The 22,983-nt window shown below is 33.9% G+C and overlaps 1 protein-coding gene across 4 annotated transcripts in view; it reads right to left on the reverse strand.

Moving 5' to 3' along the window:
* Nucleotides 1-4,386: 4,386 nt before the first annotated feature.
* LOC309629759 (uncharacterized protein) overlaps nucleotides 4,387-22,983 on the reverse strand; it is a 324,290-nt gene continuing 305,693 nt past the window's right edge. For 3 of the 4 annotated variants that reach the window (XR_014245206.1, XM_082394266.1, XM_082394267.1), the window contains one exon: nucleotides 4,387-8,770. The gene's annotated coding sequence lies outside the window, so the exon portion shown is untranslated. Of the gene's footprint in view, nucleotides 8,771-13,918; nucleotides 19,611-22,983 lie in introns of all 4 variants that reach the window. The other variant, XR_014245205.1, reaches the window with a different exon arrangement.

Below are 22,983 nucleotides of genomic sequence, written 5' to 3' on the forward strand. Positions count from 1 at the left end.
AGCATCATTCTCCTCCTCTACTTCCTGGAAAAGCATATTTTTCAATACGATATGCTTGGATAGAAACATTTAATCTTGTTAGTTTAAAAGGTTTTTAGGTTTTCGCAGAAAACTGGCACTTAAAATGCAGTCACAAATATATAGAACAAATACAAAACAACAGAAAATTAAAAGCATTTTCCCATCTTTAATTCCAAGAGTAGTAAAGACAGTAAAGGCTAAGGGAATTCAAAAACACCCCACATTAACTATAAGCTGAAATCCTCACTCTATCCAATTCTTTATGTTATGCTTCAACCTTAATATAAGGTTTACATGAAAGGGAATTAATTTCACATTGCTTATTGTTTGATTTGCCAAACTGGTAATAATCCTCCTAGGGTACTGGTTGTTTTAATCCTTGACATTATGCAGATTTGAAGTTTGAAGGGAGGGTGAAGGCTGTGGAGAAATGTGCTGCTTCCTGTGGTGCCGGGCTGCTTTGAAAAGAAACCTCCAGCTGCTTGGCCAGGTCCTCCAGTGAGCGGCATGGCTGGGAAGAAGGGCTCCGGTGGCTCCCGCCAGCCACATGCCCTGCAGCTCAGTAGGGCGAAATGACTTTGAACAAGGACTCAGAAGAATAGTATGACCGAAGCAAGGAGTATCGTGACGGAGAGAACAGTGAAGATGAAAGTAAAATGAAGCTGAATAAGCAGACAGGAATGGGGGAACTGATGAAATATTCAAATGCCACCTGTTTCCTATCATTCCCACTGCTAGCCATTCCTTGCTCAGAGAAGGAGAGTTATGTAGAAACACTTGTTTAGTACTCAATCCTGTGCATTTGGTCTAGACGCAAGAATATCCCTAAGTTTACCTGGTGCTTCTTTTGCTTGGAGGGGCCATTTTAATTAGTTGTATTAAACTTCATTAACATATGAGGACTTGCTCCCAAGCATGAGCTCTTAGGTAATTCTGATATACATCTTTTATTGTAATTAAAAACTACTAGAATAGAATTATAAGTTGTTACTTTATATACCCTTCCATGATCCTCTATCCCCTGGCTACAGTAACTAGAGTAGCATAAGCAAGACTACTACATCCTAACTTGCTTTTGCAAAACCTCCAGTTTCCTGCCAAGTCTTCCCTAGTTTCAGGGGTGACACAGGGAGTAGGGTTGCGGAGGGGTTTCACATATGCTCATAAGCAGTCTTGACAGCATCAAGGTGAATTCACTTCTTATTACGTTCCTGCTGGGACTTGTCTATTGTTGAATCCACCAATAAGAGTTTTGCCGCCTGCATGCTTCCAGCAGTCCATCAGTCTACATTTGGGCACCATTGCTATTGCCACGGAGTACTGCCACCCTGCTGCAAATGTGCTGGACAGAAGGAAACTCCCTTCTCTCCAATCTCAATTCTCCTGTGCCCACTGTCCGCCAAACAGAAGTGAAAAAAAGACCTCTTATTCCCTTTTGAGTTTATTTATTGCATTGATTCTGAAGCAGTACTACCCAATATTCCAATGTCCTACAGAATTTTTAATCAAACAAGCTCCCTTTTTCAATTTCATTGGGGTGAAGGGAGAATTAGTAGCTAATAAAAGCACATTTCTAGCCAAAATTCAAACGAGTTTGCAGTGTAAAGTACTTCTTCCCCTAAACCATTTAGTTAACTTTGGTGGCAATGGTTTTCACATGATATTTTGAATGGTATATCTATATGTTTTCCCACTAAAATCACAACGTAAAAATCATACTCCTATGCAATAATTTTTTTTTAACATAACTTGGACATTAGTACATATCTAATTGTTTATGATAGCTGCCTTCAAAAGGTCATTTTCTATTGTACGATAATAATGGATTTTAAAATGTTTTAATTCTTTGCTATTTCTAGAAATAGCTAAAATTAATATCCTCATACAATATATTTTTCCACTTGTGGGAATCTATCTGGAGGATAAATTCCTGGAAATAGAACTCCTTGGTCAAAGCCCATGTGCATTTAAAATTGTAATAAATATTGCCATGTTGTACACCATAGGAAGCTATACTCGAATAAACTCTGCAAAAATGTTTCCCCACATTTATACTACTTTTTGACCTTTGACAATCTGAAAGGTGAAAAATAGAATTTCTTTATAGTTTTAATATGCATTTGTGGTAATATAATTTATACTGAGCTTATTTTCAGGTATTTTAAAGCCATTTTTATATAATTTGATGTGAACTTCTTTCATATATGTAACTCTTTTCCAATTTTGTTCTTATTAATTTATTAGGGCTTTAAAATATTTAGGTAAATAGCATTTTGTCTATGATGAGTATTCAAAACTCTTTTCCTATGTTATAATTTTTCTTCTGATTTTGTATATTGTTTTCCATATTAAGTTTTTAAATGGATTTGGGTCATCAACTGTCCACAATGGACTAACAGAAAAATTTCTTCATCAACAAAGCTGAATTTTAAAAACTTACTATATAGTAAGAGAAAACATTACCTTGAGAGAACCTTAGTAGTGTCTCAAGAGGAGGATGTTAGGAAATGGTATTCAGAGATTTTATGAGTCACACACAAATGGTTTAAGGTGCATCTTTCAAGGTAAAGAATTGGTTGGAACTGGGCAAAGTTCATGATGTAATGGTATAGGATTGGTGGAAATAGTGAAGCAAGGCTATTGAAACAATTCTTGGTAAGCAACTTACTGTACTGATAAGTAAGCTGTTCATCCAGGTGAGCAAACCGTTTGCCCAGATGAATTGATTTGTAAGAATTTCCTAAAGCAAACAGTAAAGTTATTTATTGACTTTTAGCCTTATCTTCCTGGGCAAGAAATTTATGGAGCAAACAGTTAAATTATGTTGACACAGGTGGTCTCAGTTCTTACAATTTTTGTTTAATATTTTTAGAGGCCTTTCCCATATTAAAATTAGTTTTTTAAATATTTAAAAAATCATTTTTTTCTAATAATTTTATAGTTTCCTCTTTCTCTTCTCCTTCTGCTCCTCTTCAGTCATCTTCCTAATTTAATTATTTGTTCCAACTGGAATTGATAATAAGAAATGAGGTTGCAGTATAAACTTTTTTTAATGTGCTAAATCAATTGCCCTAAACCATTGCTAATTAATGTACATTTTCTCCAATAATATAAAATGTCACTTTTATCATGTACTAAATTCTCACATATATTTGCATTATATCTGGACTCTTTTATTTACTGTTCATCGTTCTATTTATGAATCAGTACTACACTATTTTAATTATTAAGATCTGTAATATTTCATAATATGCTTGAATATTTTCAGGTATTCAAATCCACCTTATTACTCTTACCTTTCAAAAATTACCTAGTTAGTCTTAAACATTCATTTAACCACATGAATTTTAGAATCAGCTGTCTAACACTAGTGAAAAATATTATATTAGTAGACTGCAGGCATCACAACTTGCACACTGATTTAGGATTAGTTGAAATTCTTCAAGTACTAAGTCTCTTTATCGAACAAGAAGGCATTCCTTTCTAATAATTCAAGTTTCACTTTGGGTCCCTTAGTAACATTTTCATAAAAAGTCACTATATTTCTTATTTAGGTTATTCACAGGTATCTTATGTTTGTGCAGCTATTGTAAATGAAATGTTTTCTTCCATTATCCTTTCTAACAAGCATGCAGATAGATGATAGATAGATAGATAAGCATGCATATAATATATATACACATATGCTGTTATTTTGATATATTGATTTTGCACCAACCACCTTATTGAAATCTCTTATTGCTTTTGGCAGTTTTAGTGGTTTCTTTTGAATTTCGTAGATTTTCTATTATATCACTGTAAATAATTTTAACTTTGCCTACTTCTTTCCAATTTTTACACCTTATTTCTTTCTTATGTAAATTCCATTAACTAGTACACTCACAAAAACTATTAAATATTAGTGATGGTAACAATTTCCTCATTTGTTCTCAATTTTAATACAAATTCTTTTATTTTTCCCATAAAATGCATATATATGTGCATAGTATATATACTATATGTGCACATATAGATATGTTTACATGTTATGTATATAAGTAAACATATATATATACACACACAAAATATACACATATAGAGAGGAATTGCCTTTATCTATATAACTTATTAAGAAAGTATATACCTTAGCAATCTTATCCAGTATGGATGTTGCCTTTGATCAAAATAATTTTTGTACCAATAAATAGAAGTTTTTCTCTAGAACTATAGTAAATTATGTTTATTGATTTCTTTCAACTGCTGATATAAACTCTGCTTGTTTTATGTTATCCTTTTAATTAGTTGGAATTACACTAAAAAATACATAATTGCATAGTTTTCAAAAAGATGAAGGTGATGGAATTGACTAAAAGATCCCATCAAATAAGCAACTTATCTGCTCATGTCTAGCACCTTCTGTTGGAGGAGAGGTTGCTAGAAATACTGCTTGTTTAAGGTAAGGATACTGTCAGGTCCTTCAGAACACCTCCCTCCTAAGTTCTCAAGTAGGGCTTCATACCTTCCTGATTTCTTCAAACTCTTCTGGACACTGTGATTTGAATATCCCTGCTTATCATGTGCAGGTAACTGATAATATCCCATACACATTTCTGAATATTTACTGAAAACTTTGGATAACGGAGCCTCAGTTTCCTAGGAAAATTATCCTCTATAAAGACATGAGGTAAATTGCTAAAGATATACATCAACTAGATATATTTTGTATTATATAATTTGGGACTTATATAGTTTTATTTATTTTTGATCTACTTGAAATGCCATTGGCAAAAGAGATACATTAATTAAAATATCATACACCTGAAATATCACTGAAATTTTCCTTCTAGGTTTTATTTCATGAATTTTGTTGTTTTATTTATTTGTAAATAAATAAAATTTATAAATACAATTTGTAAATAAATAAAAAATGTAAATAAATAAAATTATTGTATGTGACTGTAAAATCTTTATGAATTAAACCTTTTATTATTATCATGCATTTGCCTTAAATCAACATTACCTGATGTTAACACCATATGTCCTGTTTTTTGTGTTGTTGTTGCTCTATTTACTGCTAACTTTGTCCATCCTTTTCCACTTTCTCCATCACATATATTTAAACATATTTCAAAACATAGTATCTAGTTTTATTTTACCTTGTCATCTAGATCTATTTTTCTTAGTTCTTTATATTAATTCACTTTTTAAAAATTACTTTAATATATATGTTCATTGATTGTCAGGTTCAAAAAGCATCTTTTGACCTTCAGCTATAAAAAAAGAGGAAATCATTATAGCTATAAAATGTTGCGCTTCTCTTACATTTATACTCTTGACTTTTGATAATAGTGATGACTTTTTCTGTCTTGACATAGTTTGTGATTTATAGTCTGTTTGTAACTACAATTTCCACTCTTGGATTAACTTTAATCCTGCAATTAAATAAACACAAGGATCATTGCCAATCTTTTGCCCTAGTGTCTATGTTTATATTGGTCAATTGATCCTCTATAAATGTCTTTTTCAGAGCTCATGAGGAATATATGCCCTTTGTTCTTGTGTATTTGTGTATCAGAAATGAAATATTGACTGAGTGTAAAATACTCAGGTTCCTCTTTGCTTGAGAAATTAAAATTTGCTGGCAATATGTGAAGCCTCCTCTTCTCCACCCACTATAGGCATTTTATCCTTTTTCCTCAAAGCCTGAAGGATTAGTCTTTAACTTTGAACTCTCTGTTTTACCTTAGACAGAGTAAGATCATTCAATCTATACATTAAAGTTTTTCATATTAATCTATACATTAAAATATTTTACAGTCCTAGAAAATTTTTGAATTATATCTTGAAGTTTTTGTCTCCTTCTGGTTCTTTTATTCAAGGATACCAATTATATCTATTTTGGATCTGCCTTGGGTATCTTCTTTATCAGTCAGCTCTCCCTAATTTCTTTAATTCTATTTGTTGTCTTTTTACTTTAATTCCACTTTAGTCTATTTTGCCAATCTGACTTTCCACTCGCCTTCGAGTAGAGTCTATTGCCCTTTCATGTTTTCTGTGTGGCCTCGTTTTCTGAAGTCTTTATTTTCTTTTCTTCTTGTCTCTTGAGCTCTGGAGGTTCTTGTATGTATTTATGTGTCCAATGTCTTCCTCGTTCTCTTATATCTCTGCTTTTAGCTCTTACTTTAAATTGGTATTTTCCATATAGTTTGGCCAAAATCTTGAATCTTGTCAAAGGTTGTATTTTTCTGCTATGTCTTCCTTATTTTCCATTTCATTTTTTCTGTTCCTTATTTTTAACTTGCAGAATATTTGTGGATGCTGAGTTGAATAGTTTAAAGTATTAATTATCTTTCTGTGAGGTAAATTCTTACTTTACTACCATCTCTCAGCAGGAGGTTTCTGTGGTTTAAGAGTGAAAACAGTTTACAAGTTACCTGGATACTTCCCTGGCTCATGGAGAAATTTCCTATAACACAGAATTTCAAGTTTGTGTGTGTGTATGTGCATGCCTATATGATTTACACAAACACAATTGCACACATAGAAAGAGAGACAGAGATGGATTATTTAGCCTTTACTTCTCCCAGCTGAAAGAAATCAGCAGTTGCAGGGCTGTTTACAATTCAAAGGCTTTCCTTTATCTGGATTCCCTGCAGATTACTTTCATACATTCAGAATGCTTGTGTGTTTTCTTCTTCAGCTTCAACTCCTTACTTCTCTGTGATGATAAATAAGGTCTAGAGAAACCCCTATGACCCAACCCACTATTCTGATATGCAATTGTTAGTGGTATTTTATCCCTCAGGGTGATCAGCTATATTGGAGAGTTATCTATGTCTGCATTATCCAATGGTGCAGCTGTAGATTTCTTTTCTCAGCATTTTCTTGCATCATATTATTACTGTCACTGGATTTAGCAGGCATTCTTCATGTATTTTGTAGAGTTACAGATAGTTTCCAGTTTTACCAAAGATGAAGCTATGTTTCTCATCTCTTTCTTATAATTCTCATTGTTTTGCAATGATTTCAGAGAAGAGGCAAAAGCAATAGAGATGTCATTATTATGCCACTGTAAACCACAAGTCAATTCTTAAAATTTTATTTGTTGTAAGCTTCTATGTCCATTGTCAACTGTGACTTAGTCATTAGTCCATTGAGGGTTAGTGTGGGGAGATATCTGAGTCAGAGTAACACTGATGTCACATCCTGACAAAAATCTGAGGCATTACTGTTGAGTTAATCAAATAGCTTCAGTATATTTGGGGTATGTCTTTATCAGGAGACTCCTGATAACCTGGTTCCATTATGACATTGGTCTTGCCATGACAGGGGTCATAGCTTCAGTTCAAAATGAGGATACTACCATTCTAATATAATAGACATATGAAAGGGCAAATGTTAGAACAATAAAAACCATTGAGGAGAATGAAGCATATTGAAGCAAGCAAGCTAAGGTTGAGAGAAAGGTGTTTCACAGAGGAAGTATTCCTAAAGGAAGTAATGCATGAGTTGGGTCTTGAAGGATGGGTAAGTAATACTAAGCAGACATGAACTGAAATTAGAGGGAACAATGAGTGAAAAGCAAGGAGAATTGAGGAAGCATGATGTATGTGTTCTATTACTGAAAGACAAATTACCCAGAAACTTAGCAGCTCAAAAATCACCCATATATTATCTCATAATTGTGTAGGTCAGAATCTGGGTTTATCTCATCTGAGTGTCTCACAAAGCTGCAATGAAAATGTCATCCTGGCTAGGGTTCTTCTCTGGAGTTTGGGGTCTGCTTCCAAGCTCATTCAGGTTGTTGGCTGAATTCAATTCCTTGTGGTCCATCCACAGTCAAAGGGATTTATTATACAAAGTGTACATACGAGAAGGTAGTAATTTTGTGATCCATCTCAGAATTCTGCCTACTACACGTGATTTGTTGGAAAAGATTTGAAATCTTAAGTATGACTGTAGTACAGACCCGAATCAGACAAGTTGAATAAGCAGGTAAAGGCCTGATGTCTATCAGGTAATGGAGTTTGACATTACCTTGGTAGGTAATAAGGCACTGTAGACAGACTTTAAGCAGGTAAGATCTTTTCTGCTCTAGCAGCAGTGTGGAAGATGAATTGGTAAACTGTAGAAAGGGATATTTTAATAGAGACTATTAAGGTATTCCTGGAAAGAGCTAATAAACTAACACTGTAATAATGAACAAGCATAGAGAAGTTTATCTTTAGATATTGAAGAGATAAAGGTAGTAGATTGAATATATTAGTCATATATTTTTACACATTCATTCAGTATCTACTATGTGCCAAACAACATTCTAGGCATTGGGTCAAAAATGAATATAAAAAAGACAACATTCTTTTTCTTAAAATGCAGGGAAAGACCAAAAACAGGAAATGCATAAACAAGCAAGACAATTTCAGAGTTTATTGCCTGCATTAAGACAACTGGTTAGGGTAATGAACTAGAAAATATATCAGTTAAGCTACTTTGGTCTACAATTAACATAAGATCCAACTTTAAATAGCTTAAGTAAGAGTGAGATTTATTATCTCACATTAATTAAAAAAAAAACCTGACTAGAGTTAGTGTTGTATGAGTGTTACCTGACTCAACAATGTCATTTAAATTCTCGTTTTCTCTTTCTTCTCAGCCATCCTGATGTCGGCTTTTATACTCAGGTTTTCACCTTCCGGGGCATAAGACAGCTGCTTCACGTTCTTACACAACAATGCCCAGCTGGTTGTTGAGAAGTTATTCTTTGATCCCCCTTGTAAGACAGAGAATATTTTTAAGAATCCCATAAGTAATCTTTCTTTCACATTTCATTTACCAAATTGCAACTCATGCCCATGCCTGTACTAAATCACTCCAAGCATACTCAAATACCATAACCAATTCAGAAAAATGGTTTTTAACCTCAGACCAAAGATATCAAAATCTCTGTGTGTGGGACCCTGCCATTGTTTGAAAACTATTAGGTTAGACTTATAAAGATTTAAACTCATCATACCTGAAGGGTATTAGGCTTAGTGAAATAAGTCAGACAGAGAAAGACAAATACTGTATGTTATCATTCACGTGTGGAATTCAAAAAATAAAACAAATGAATGAATATAACAAACAGAAATAGACTCATAGAACTAGTGATTACCAGTGGGGAGAGGGAGGGAGGGAGGGGCAAGATAGAGGTAGGGAATTAAGAGGTACAAACTACTATGTATAAAATAAATAAGCTACAAGGATATATTGTACAGCACATACAGCACAGAGAATATAGCCAATATTTTATAATAACTTTAAATGGCATATAACCTATAAAAACTTCGAATTAAGTTGTACTCCTGAAATTAATATAAAATTGTAAATAAAAGAAAAAAAGATTTAAACCCATCAGATTTAGACTAATGGGGTTGAAGCCCACATCCTCTGAAATATGTGGTTATGCAAGGAGGTAAACAAACTCGGTTTGTTAGAAATGAATAAGGATAAAGAGCTGTCTGTTACAGAGAATGACAGTGCAGGAGAATAATTTAGATGGGAAGTTAACGACTGGTATTTCTCAAGAGGTGTTATTTGAGCTGAAGCCTAATGTTAAAAAGGCGGTCAGCCAGATCTGGACGAAGCAGGGGGAATCGAAAGGCCCTGAGTTAAATATGATCGTGGCATGTGAGAAAACAGAAAGCAAACCAATGTTGGAGAAGTTGGTGAGATCAGTTCCTGTGGTCTCTGAGGGTCCTAATAAGGAGTCTGAACTAAGCGCGGTAACACTTACTTCACAGTACGAAGCATGGCAGTAGCAAGAATGAATTTACTTTTTTTTTCTATTCACTCAGTGTGAGGAAATGAATCACACAGAGAACTTAAGAGAGAAGAAGGGAGTCCATCAGCAGTTTATTCAGCTGTCCCAGTGATCTCTTTGGAGAGGAGGGGAAACATAGATTTAAAAATAAGACTAGTAGGTTTTGCTGGTGAATCAAATATGGGAAGTGAGGATAAGGAAGAAAAAAAGAGAACAAATGTTCTTCTGTGTTTAACGGGCTGAACAACTGGGCAAACATGGGGTGGGTGATTAACTAAAAGAGTAACAAGTTGAACAGGAAGTTAAAAATATATTTTTTTTAAAGGAGGGAACTAATATTGGAGGACGATCGCAAGGTATCAGTTGAAAGAAACATACTCAACTATTGCATATAAATCAAACTAAACAACATGAGAAAAAAACATGCAAGTCTCTAGGTTACTGAAAATCTGAACTTATAATTTTTTAAAAACCAATCCAAAATCAAACACTGATAAATGTCAAAGGTAACAACAACAACTTGTAATGGGAGTTTCAAGACTAAAAAGTATCTAAAAAGTACAGAACTTTTAGGGAGGTTGTTAATACCATACTCTATAAAACTGTAGGCAGGAATTTCATCAAAGTTATCAAATAGAGGAGGTCATTTGTGTTGGAAATATTTATGAAATACACTACCTGGACAGGAAATTAGAAAAGTTCTCAGTTCCATCTAACCCATCATCTTCCTTCACAAACAGACTATTACATATTCGTGCATTATGACTAACTACATTAAGATTATCAGGAAAGAGCAAATCAGATTGTATTTTATATTCTTGACAAGTTAACTGAAAACTGCAGAATATATCAACCACTACCTTTAGAAATGTGTTGGCTGAAAGAAGGAAAATTTGTTAAAAGCTGATTTTCCTGCCAGTAGATAACTAGGAAAAATTAAGAGTAACCACACAGTGGAAAATGTACTTTTCAGATACTGATACGGTGGCAATATCTGCTAGTTATTCAGATGTAAAAGAATATTTATAAAATAATTTTTACAAGCCCAACTTTACTAAAATTGAAAAAAATTAAAATGCCATAAATGTCATGCTCATAGAGAGGTACAGTAGCTGTTTATAAAATTGAAACAACTAATATATTTCAGGACCTTGTCCTATGACATTATAATAGTCTGTTTCAAGGGGTAAAAAAAAAATTATGACTTCATTTATTCATTCACTAGATACTTTTTGAATGCCTACATGTACCAGATTCTATTCTAGGTACTGAACAAACACATAAAATTCTTGTTCTCAAGAATTTTAGAGGAACAACATATAAATAAACCCACAAAGAAAAAAAGAGAGAGAAAAGAAAGAAAAATATCCTATCATTTCTACTTAGGAATTAAATTAGGGTGACATGGTAGAGAGGAAATGACTGGCTACTTTAATTTAGGAACTAAGGGAAGATCTCTGGCCTGTGTAAGTCCTTAATGAACAGCAAAAGCCAGGCATGGAGGGATCTGGGGAAGAGTATTCCAGGCAGAGTGAACAGCCTGTGCGAAGGACTCCAGACAGGAAAATACATCATGTGTTTGAGGATCTAAAAAGAAGGCCATTGAGGTTGGAGTGTCATGGATGATGCAAATTGTATTGGTTTCCTAGGGCTGCCATAACAAATCACCACAAACTGGTGGCTTAAAGATAAAGAGACTTATTCTCTCATCATTCTGAAGGGTGGAAGTCTGAAATCCCGATGTCAGCTGTGTCATGCTCTATCTGAAGGCTGTTTCTAACTTCTGATGGTTGCAGACCACCCTTGGCTGTAGCTGTATCCTTCCAATTTCTGCCTCCCTCTTCACATGACCATCTATTGTCTGTGTGCGTCTGTGTCTCTGTGTCCAAATCTGCCTTTGCTTATAAGAACACTAGTCATTGGATTTAAGGGCCACCCTAGTCTACTATGCCCATATCTTAACTTGATTATATCTATGAAGGCTCTATTTTCAAATAAGGTCACATTCACAGGTACCAGGGGGTAGAACTTCAACTTACCTTTTGGGGAACACAGTTCAACCAACAACAGAAACCAATAAAAATCTGTTAGGAACTAAATATGAAAATATGACATTGGATAGGTGAGTGTAAACATATTCACAGTTTTCTTTTGTGATATGTAAAAAATATTTTTTTTCGGTAATTAAAAAAGTGGCCACAAAGTAAGACTGTAACTGCCATCTCATGGGTGCTTACTCCTATTACAGGAGATTATGCTCCCTCCTGCTGTTTTGCTAACTTAAGTCTCTGATCTATCATATTTTAAAACATACATATTCACTGTTTGTGCATATCATTAAAGGCAAGTCAAAGCCAAGGAGAGAATCAGTTATATGAAGCTCTCGCCAATGAAGAGAGAATATTCTTGTTCCTCAAAAGGAGGTATATTTTTTTTCTGGGAACTTTGCTATGTAAGCAGCTTCTCACTTGTAGATTCATGCTGAAGGCACTTGGAGTGGACATTACACTCACTGTTGAGGATTATATTCCACAGCAAGTTTCATAAAGCATGTCAAAAACCTGAGTGAAGAAAGCTATTATTCAGGCAGTTACGATCATGCGATCCAATCCTACTTAAATCAATTTTTTTTTAACATCTTTATTGGAGTATAATTGCTTTACAATGGTGTGTTAGTTTCTGCTTTATAACAAAGTGAATCAGCTATACATATAAATATATCCCCATATCTCTTCCATCTTGCATCTCCCTCCCTCCCACCCTCCCTATCCCACCCCTCTAGTTGGTCACAAAGAACCAAGCTGATCTCCCTGTGCTATGCGGCCGCTTCCCACTAGCTATCGGTTTTACATTTGGTAGTGTATGTATGTACATTTGAATGGATAAAGAAGATGTGGCACGTATATACAATGGAATATTACTCAGCCATAAAAATAAATGAAATTGAGTTATTTGTAGTGAGGTGGATGGACCTAGAGTCTGTCATACAGAGTGAAGTAAGTCAGAAAGAGAAAAACAAATACCGTATGCTAACACATATATATGGAATCTAAAAAAAAAAAAGGTCATGAAGAACCTAGGGGCAGGATGGGAATAAAGACGCAGACCTACTAGAGAATGGACTTGAGGACATGGGGAGGGGGAAGGGTAAGCTGGGACAAAGTGGGAGAGTGGTATGTAAATCAATGCTTTTAATCTTTTTCTGCCTCCACACAATTCATGTTTGCAAGATAGTCCTGTAAGTAAGATCTCTCATGAGAACTTATGATTCTCATCTGGAAGGATGATAAAGATGTTGGTATGGGGCAAGATAGGGGTGGGGAGAGAAAGGACTTAACAGAATTTCCAGGGAGGTTTAGATAGAGAAAAACCTTTTTCCATCCTCCCTTTGATATTTCACCTATTCATAGTTAAAAATCAGTGACTTAAAATAACCAGTGTATCCATCTATTTCACTTGAGTATGTACATAAAACCCATAGTAAAAGTGACTGACAATATTTAGTGCTTACAAAGTGTCAGGCACTGTTCTAAGTGTTTAAGTACTTAACTCATTTCTTCCCCAATCCAACCCTTGATGAGAAAACTGAGACACAGGTGTTAAGTGGCTTATCCTAGGTTATACGACTTGAAAGAGACAGATTTGGGATTCAAAATCAGGTACAAATACCAGAGGTTGTGATGTTAACCACTATAATAGTCTGCTTGTGATTACATGGAAATCCACAGTGATTAGAAATATAAATACATTACCATGGCTAAAGCATGTCATTATTCAATTGCTCATTCATGAATACTTTCATATTTAATCCACATCTTTTTAGCAAGATCAGAAGAATCCAATACTATATTCTTGTGAGTATTCAACAAGCCCTTGAAGCTTTAATAGCTCTGATTCAGATGTTGTGGGCTAGGTCCACACTTCTGGGTTTACTCATCACTTCTAAGAAGTCTTGCCTCAAACTGGTTTCTCATTCTTCAAGTGGCAACACTTACTTGCTGTTCACTCTAACAACTTTACTGATTGTACTTTGCTGAACAGTATCCTGATTTGGAAGCCTGCTAGATCTGGAAAATGTCAACCATAACAATAAAAACAACACTAGGAGTCACCTACCTCCTTCTGTTTCTAGACTTGCATCAATATACATTTGGGATGCAGAGTGATTAAGTTCATAGACCCTGTTCTCTGGCGTTGCAGAGGCTCCTGTGTGACAGTTTCCTCATTTATAAAACAACATAGGAGTATGGTGAGAAATAAGTTATAAAATATAAATATATAAACACTTGGCACAGTACCTGGCATATGTAAATAATCAATAAATGGCGTATGTCAGTTTTATTAACCTAAATGTCTGTCAGAAACAGGTGTTTTGGCTAAGTAATTTTATTGAGTACCCACTCTTAAGGTACTCTTTAATAGGAAATAAAAGATGTTTATATTGAGATTTAATATAACCATCATTTACTGAAAATAATAATTATTATAAATTTATTATTTATTATTTCATTTATTATTCTTGTACTTTTCTAGCTCATTTATAGGTGACAGATCTTTTATATAACAAATCCCAACTTGTATGTATACACACACGCACACACACACACCATATTCAGGTAGACGTGTTTTGACACACTTTGCCTTTCCTTATGCGTAATTATTTACGGAATTCCTTCCCAAGTCTTAGAAATTGATCATTTTTCCCCTGCCTAATGAAATTTAACTGTACTTCATCATTTTCTTTCGGAACAAAACTCTCCTCTCTGCTTTCAAAGTTGCTACCTACCAAATCTGGTGAAAATGTCCCTGTGTGATGGCAAAGTATTCCAGCACCTATTTCTAGATCCAGATAATACATAACAGTTCCAAAAATATATAGTGTGTTCTTGGTAGCCTCCTGAAGACAATGATTTCACATCTGTTGTACTTTCCAAAAGAGTGATTTGGTGGAAATTTAAAGCCAGCAAAAGGAAGAAATGATAATGAGGATGGAAGAAAAAGGCAATTTGAGGAGGTTGTCAGGGATCCTCCAATTTTATCTTTATAATTTCTTTCATTTTAGCAATAATCATATCTTTACATTAATTCAATAAAGGCGCTTCATACTCCAGGCATTGTCAATATAAAAAGTTCTTGGATTTTCAGCAGAAATTGACAGAGGTGTCTTTAATCACACACAAAACCACATGACCAGAATTTTTTACATACACATTCAAATATTCATTCTTTGAAAAAATATCATGTGTCACAATGTTCAAGGCATCATAAGTTACTATGTGCTTCATAATGTAATATATGTTTTGTGGGCAAGGAGCTGACAGCCCAATTGAGAAAAAAAAAGTAAAAAATGAGGGTATTGATTTGTGTAGGCAAATATTAAATTATTTGATTCACATTTCAAAGACTCTGGAGAGCTATCAATATCTAAGTTTGACATATCCAAGTCCAAATCCCATTCTGTGCTACATAAGAGACCATTTTACCTGTATCCTACATTTCTGTTCTTCCATTCATGTTTCCTCCAAGTGTCTTGCCTTTTGACCTTCTATTCTTCTAACACCAGCTTGACCATCAAAACAATTCTAAATTCTCCCTCTTCCATTCTGATATTCTCTCTTCTGATCTTTATGATATTTTCAATTGAATCTCAAAAATCCACAGGCATGCTTTCATGACTATGCAGTTATTTTATTAGTCTTGCTTCTTCAAACAGATGCAAACTCCTTGAAGGCAGGAAGCATGTCTCTGGTTTTTGAAATATAATTGAGAACATCTTAACAAGTGTGTGAATACAATCAAATTTTGATAAACACATTAATTGAAAAGATCAAAGAGCAGCATTTCTTTTACCGTCCACTTTTTTCCTTATGACTGTTAAGCTTTAATTAACTTTAAACTTCACGTGCTTCAATATTTTATTTTCCCTGTTAGTAGTACCCAAAATTCACTCAAAATATTAAAAGTAGATTTTTGGGTTCCTATGAATTATTTCTAGAGTAGAATTATATTATTATTGGTATTGGACTAAATGATATAAAATATATATAGCCTGAAGAATATGAGTATAAATAAAAATGACTCACATCCACAGGAATAAACATGATTCAGTATATAACCAAGTAGTACCGTAGTATGTAATAATACTGATGGTCACGAAATAACATTCATGATATGTCACAACTCAATGAAAATGACTGCAATCAGAATAACATGAAATTTAGTTGGCTCTGATCAGAGGATGACTATGACTAAATTTCAACAGATTTCACTGGATGGACTTAGACAAAGGTTGCCACCACCCACATTTTCACATGTAACTATAACATTTCATGTTGTGTAATATTTTCATTCTATAGCTTTTATTCTGCAAATGATATTTTAATAGAGGACTATTCCATTAGTAAACAGACTGATCTGGCTGACACATCTTTCCTTTTAAAATATACTTTGGCTGAATTCTAACAAAACTGTTTTGAATGCAAAAGGGATGCTTTTCAAACCAGATGGTTTATCTAATAGGAATGTATTCTGATTAGAGAAACAGCAGTAGACTCATGATCACAGCAGGTGCCAAACTGGTCCTGTAGTTTACATGAATTTGCAACTGAACAAGTCATGAACAAAAGGGAATCTATTTTATAATGTGCCACAGTCTATTCTAAGAGGAAAGGGGAACGTAAAAGAAGCTACCATATCCGATGCAATTCATATATCATTTCTTGATGTGAATGTGGCCACTACTGCATTTGTGATAACAAAATTTAATTGTATACTGAACTTCCTGAGTATATTGTGGAGACTATTAATAAAATTTCAAAATCATAAAATTTGCAGAGTATTATATGATGGCATCATATCCCAAAGTCTATTTTTAATCTAAATAATTGAGTCTTTTTATTTTAAAAAGTATCATTTTTCTTTCTCATTGCCCTTATTCCTTGCACTTGTATTTTCCCTTTGTTTTAAAAAACAATTTTTCCACGTACTGGTAATCACAGAAGCAGCATATTATTGGCGTGGTAGGCCCAGCTATGCCTAAGTACGTGTAAGAGAGAACCTCCTAGGCCCTGCAGAGATGGCATGGGAATGTAGGTTCCTGAATAATGGAATTATTGCCTGTTAAGATAGTGTAAGTTGCTTCTGGGTGCTAACATGACTACTGCAGACACAGAAGGCAGTGAGCACACCGATTCCCACTCTGACTGAGCAGCATTTCATTCCCAGGGGTTTGCTGAGACCACCAGACCCTGAATCATCTCAGTAAGGTGTGAGGGGCAAAGTGTTCCATCATATCCACCCACCTACTTTCTTACTTCATTTACATTAGTGATTCTGTTTATTTGCTGCTTTGGAAGAAAATCAAAGTAAAAGTAACCTAGAACAGAGTCCAAGTCATCACGCTCAGTCATCCTCATCCCAGGCAAATTCCATGGTCTCTTCTAGAACAGCTGGTTAAACAATAGAAACTGTTGGTACCTGGAACTTGTTCACATCAGAGATACGTTACCCAGAAGAATCATAATTTCCTAATTGTTTTAGTAATTCCATAATATCGTCAATATAATTATCTAAATTAATCCTCTCTGAAGGTGTTACGTAAGCATCAAAATAAGTCTAAGTATGTTAAAATTTGAAACCCCATTTTTTGATGAAATTATAATGGTTTGGCAAGTTTTTTTTTGTCCATGGATCTGACATTATAAGAATAGTTACTACAGAAAATTCCTGTACTTTATATCATTTCCTCTAATCAAACACCTTCAGAATTTTAAATGCATTAGTTTTACTTGTTTTGGCAGTTATTCATACACAGACTTGAAACCTTATGCTGAATAACTATTTGATATAGAAACTTTTGTTTTTTTCGGGTTGGCTATAAGCATTAACAGTACAGGAAACATATCTTCCATATTCTGTTCAATTCCTTCTGTATTATGCAGAATTGACTATTAATATGCTTATTTTATTAAATTCTTTGCTTATAGGAGGATGAATTCTGTTGAAATAGAGGGACCTGTTTTTCACTCTGCTGAAGTTCTAGAAATCTGTAATAAAAACTGCTCCAGCACTAAGTAACATTAGCATCTTTTAGCCTTGCCTTACTGAATGAAGTAAGCGACCAATAACCTGCACTTCCTTTAAAGTGCTTTCACCTTTGCTGTGGGTCAGTGTTTCTTAGACAGAATAAAGGTGTGCAAATGTATTGTGGTAATCGACCAGTTCTCAGTGAGAATAGTTTAATTTTCCTCTTCTTTTTAGTAATATTATATGTATAATATTCTATTATATATGATACTATATATATATATATAAAGCCACATATCAGGTCACCTGGGTGATCATTTTAAAAAAGGACTGCCATGGGATTCCAGTGCCTGCACTGAATATCAGTTTGGAAATGAGTTGGTATCAGGAAGGAATACTTTAATGGTCCTGAGAAAACGAGAAAAAGAACAGAGGTAGTTTTAGAATACACCAATTGTATGATCTTTCTCCATTTATGATATGCTTACTTAAGAAGTCAAGCCCAAATGATGCCAACTTTGTCTGCTCCAACAGAAGTTTCATAGTAATGTGAATAGAGAAAAACAGAGGGAGAACTGAGTCATCACATGGTGTACAGTAGGGTCCGTGTGCCAAACTCAGAAGATCCTATGTCACATCAGGGAATGACATTTGCGTGCTTCAAACACTGAGTTAGTTTGTGCAAAATAACACCATCATTAAATCCATTTAATGTTAATTCTATTTTTTACTACTTTAAATATGTCTTGGAATAAACTAAAGCTATAAATAAAAAGAGTGTGTACCTAGTTACACCTTTATTCAGGTACATAGTAAAAGTAATTTAAGTCATTAATCACGGTCTAGGAAAATACTTTTCATCCTTCGAAGGGATTGTTTGCATTTCTCAAGCATAAGAAATGCTGCTATAGTCTATGTGTACTCTCTATGGTTTCTGAGTATGACTTTATTACAGTGATGGGGCAGGACACGAGGGTCAATTAGTTTAGTTCAGGAGTGAGCAAATGTTTTCTGCAAAAGGTCAGATGGTAAATATTTTAGGCTTTACAGCCCATATAGTCTCTGTTGCAACTACTCAACTCTATTGTTACAGCAAAAAAAAGCAGCCATAGATAATATGTAAATGAGTGAGCCAAGGTGTCCCAACAAAACTTTATTTACAAACACAGGCAGTGGGCCAGATTGAATTCATGACGGTAGTTTGTTCACCCTCGAATTAGTTTAGTGGTCTCAGGATATGGTATTAATAAAATATTTTGAGAGTAAATTATCTATTATCCCAGCTTCTAAAAAGGGGAACCTAGTACCACTAACATAGTTCTCCAAAAGAAAACCATATAAAACTTCCCATTTGTTTCTTACTTTAACATAGAAATGGTTTGTTATTTAGAGAGGTTGAATAAAATCCACCTAAAGTAAAAAAGATGAGCTTTGTACAGCTCAAAAAAAAAATTGACAGTGGCATAAATTAGCTATTCATGCCTGTTAAAAAACTATAATAATCATTAAATAGCTATTTATGTCTAGTAAATATTTTAAAAGAAATGATCACCATTACTAAAGCCAGCATTTCACTTGCCTCCTGTAAACATAATTTTTAATAAAGTTTCAGGGTTATATTTTTATGAATGTGCCTACTTCTTGTAAGAAACAATGTGGCAAGGTAACACATTTTAGTAATAGGAGCAAACCAACTTTCCAATGTCATCATAGATGTATCTAATGAATTCTAAGTACCCTGTGTTCTTGACCATGCATTTCACATCTTCTGAACAATGATTACCTGTAGAAAGAATAAATGTTAACACATCAGGTAGTTTCCTTTCTTGCCAACTGAAAGCTAGTAATTGAAAGTAATATACAACCACAGAAAGTGAATAATTAAAAAGAAATAGATTTTCATATTAAATAAATTAGTCCAGATATGTTATGAAAAACTGATAATTCAATTCTTTCAGCAAAATAGCAATGTTTCTACTCATGATACATCTATGTAATTATAAGAAAATCCTAATGCTTTGAAGAAATCCAACAAATAAATGTATTATTACAATTTAAGTAATTTTATAGCAAAGTTAATTTGTTGTATTTAATAATGTACATGATCATATTCTGTTTATAAAATAGACAAAAATAGTACATAATTTCCATCAATGTCTAGTAGTTATTCCTTCCAGTCAGTTAAATTTTGATGTTTAGCTTATCTTTTTAGTTTTCAATTCTTTGCAGGAGATTGTAATTTTCCAATATGTCATACCCATTTTTCTTTATTTCCTCGACTGTTACCTTATTCTGTTTATTCTTTCATTCATTCTTTCTCCTCCTGTTAAGTCATTTATTTACTCATTCTTTTTTGATTCATTTCATTGTCCAACTTTTGTTAATCATTTTACATTGAATAAGCATTAAAGGTATTTTGTGGTTATTATATAGCTGGTATGCTGCACCTGATGGCTTATATAGAAAGCAGTCATGTATAGATTGTTAAACAGTATGACAACAGCCGGAGCATATAACTTTATTGAAGCAGGATGTGGAGAGCATCAGGCTTCCAGTAATAGTGGCCTACAACTTAAAATAAGTAACCTTAAAACAAGTGACTGCTCTTTGAAAATATTCAGTAATACAGAAGTGTCTAAAGTGAAAGCAAATTTTTCATACTATCCCTCTAAGCTCTTATACACTAGTTATAATCTGAGCACCATGATGTATACAATTTAGAATTTGCACATGCAACTATTTATGTGTATGTATATGTATACATATATGTCACATAGGAAAAATACACAAGAATATATTTATTTTTACAAAATGAAACCTGACTATATATACTGCTCTACAATTAGCTTTTTTCTCCATCCCACAAACAAAATGGCATGGGCATCCTTACCCATCAGTACATCTCATTCTTATAGCAGCCAGTTACTCCAAATTATAAATATACCTCTCTTTATCAAACCATGCCCATATTAATAAAATATAAGATGATTTAATATTCTTTCTTTCCTAAAAATGATGCAATAATGAACAGTTAAGTGGAAGAATGTCTACAGGATTAAATTCTGGAAGTGGAATTTTTGAATCGAAGTATTTGTACATTTCAAATGTTGGTAAAAGAAGGTACTTTACCCTCCAGCTTACTTTTCCACCAATTGTGTATGTTTCCCCACACTGTCACATTCACTAATCATTTTAAAAAAAACAAAAAAAGTAAATCTAATAAAGAAATTTTGAACTGTATTGTTTTCAAATACATTTCCTATCACCAATGTTGTTTTTTATGTTATTTTTGCTCTTATTTCTTCTCCTGTGAATTACTTTAACTTTCTTTGTTCATTGCTCTTGTATGTTTAAATATTTTCTCACTGATTTGATAATTTATTAGCATACAATTGCCATTAACCCATAGTTTGCTATGTTGATTGCCAATAGCACCTAATCATGGCTGTAGTTATCCATAAATAACTTTAAAAATAATCATTATAGTCATATTTGTCATTATTTTATGTTGTTTCTAGGTTATAGATCTTGAATAGAATAGTCTATTAATATTCTATTAGTATTTTTTCTTAATATTTTATATATAACCATTGTGACCTATTTAATGAGTTTGAAGTACATTTCTTTTTATTGTTTTTTACTAGCCCAAACCACTACTGCCATTAATAATTAGATGAATGGAATCCCCCTCTTCATCTTTTTGCATGTGAAAGACCTAAAACCCTAGTAGTTTACTCAGTCCAAAACTGCTGGAAGAATATCTACTGCTTCCTAACCTTGGTTCCACAGATAGAGTTGTGATAATTCATACTCATATGGACATCCATTAAAGCATAACATAATTGTGACGGTTTATTTTATGTGTCAGCTTGGTTAGGCCATGGTACCTAAATATTTACTCAAAAATTATTCTAAATGTTTCTGTGAAGGTATCTTTCAAATTAGATTAATATTTAAATAAGTAGATTTTAGTGAAGTAGATTACCCTCCAGAATGTGGGTAGGCTTCATCCAATCCATATCAGTAGATCATGAATCAACACAAAAAACCTGACCTCCCCAGAGGAGGGGATTATACCAGCAGACCACCTGTGGACTCAGACTGAAACTCTTCCCTGAGTCTCCAGCCTGCTAGCCTACCCAACAGATTTTAGGCTTGTCAAGTCTTCACTGTCACATAAGCCAATTCCTTCAAACAAATCAATCTCTCTCTGTCTCTCTCTCATACAGCTGACCCTTGAACCCTTGAACAATGAGAGGGTTAGTGGTGCAGTCAGAAATCCTAGTATAACTTATAGTCGGCCCTCTGTATCTATGGTTCCACATCCCTAGATTCAACCAATTGCAGATCATGTAGTGCTGTAGTATTTACCGATGAAATAAAAATCCATATATAAGTGGGCCTGCATAGTTCAAACTCATGTTGTTCAAGGGTCAACTGTGTATAAATCTATATCTGTGTCTGTATCTGTATCTGTATCTCTATGTATGTATTCTGTTGGTTCTCTGGAGAACCCTGACCAATACCACAGTGTCAACTTGAATGGAAACAGAGGGCCCTCATGTTTCATCCACACACATCATTGAACCAGCCCTGACCAATAAACAACCCTGAGGTTCTTGAGATAATGTCACTTTCACTCCTGAGTTTACTTCTATGGCCTCTGGTAACCTTCCCTGCTAGCACACCTTGATCAAGGTCATATGCGTCCATCCTTTTAGAACTATAAATCTTCAAATTGGTCTCTGAGATTGGTCCTGGTCTCTGAGGGAACTAAAGTAGCTTTTTCCTTCCCATAGTATCTCTAGAATATGCAAACTATATTTCTCCACTGTATATACATGCACTACTCTTCCTATGTATTGTTCTAATTAATATAACTGTATACAGCATGTTTGCTAACTGCCAGACATCCCACCACTTTGAATAATTTCTTTCCAACATTTCAACATATTCATGGTTTTCATTACACATTCACTCTCCCAGGTAAACTTTGGAAATAGCTAAACAATTTCCATGCTATGTTGTTTATGATTGTGATTAGCATTTATTGGATGTATAGATTCATTTGGCATATACCTGGTATCCTTACATTTTTGCATGTTTTATTTTAGTTTTTCAATAATGGTTTATATTTTTTCACAGAAACCTTAAGT

The sequence above is a fragment of the Balaenoptera borealis genome, assembly GCF_965194805.1.
Source record: "Balaenoptera borealis genome assembly, chromosome: 5".
NCBI lineage: Eukaryota > Metazoa > Chordata > Mammalia > Artiodactyla > Balaenopteridae > Balaenoptera > Balaenoptera borealis.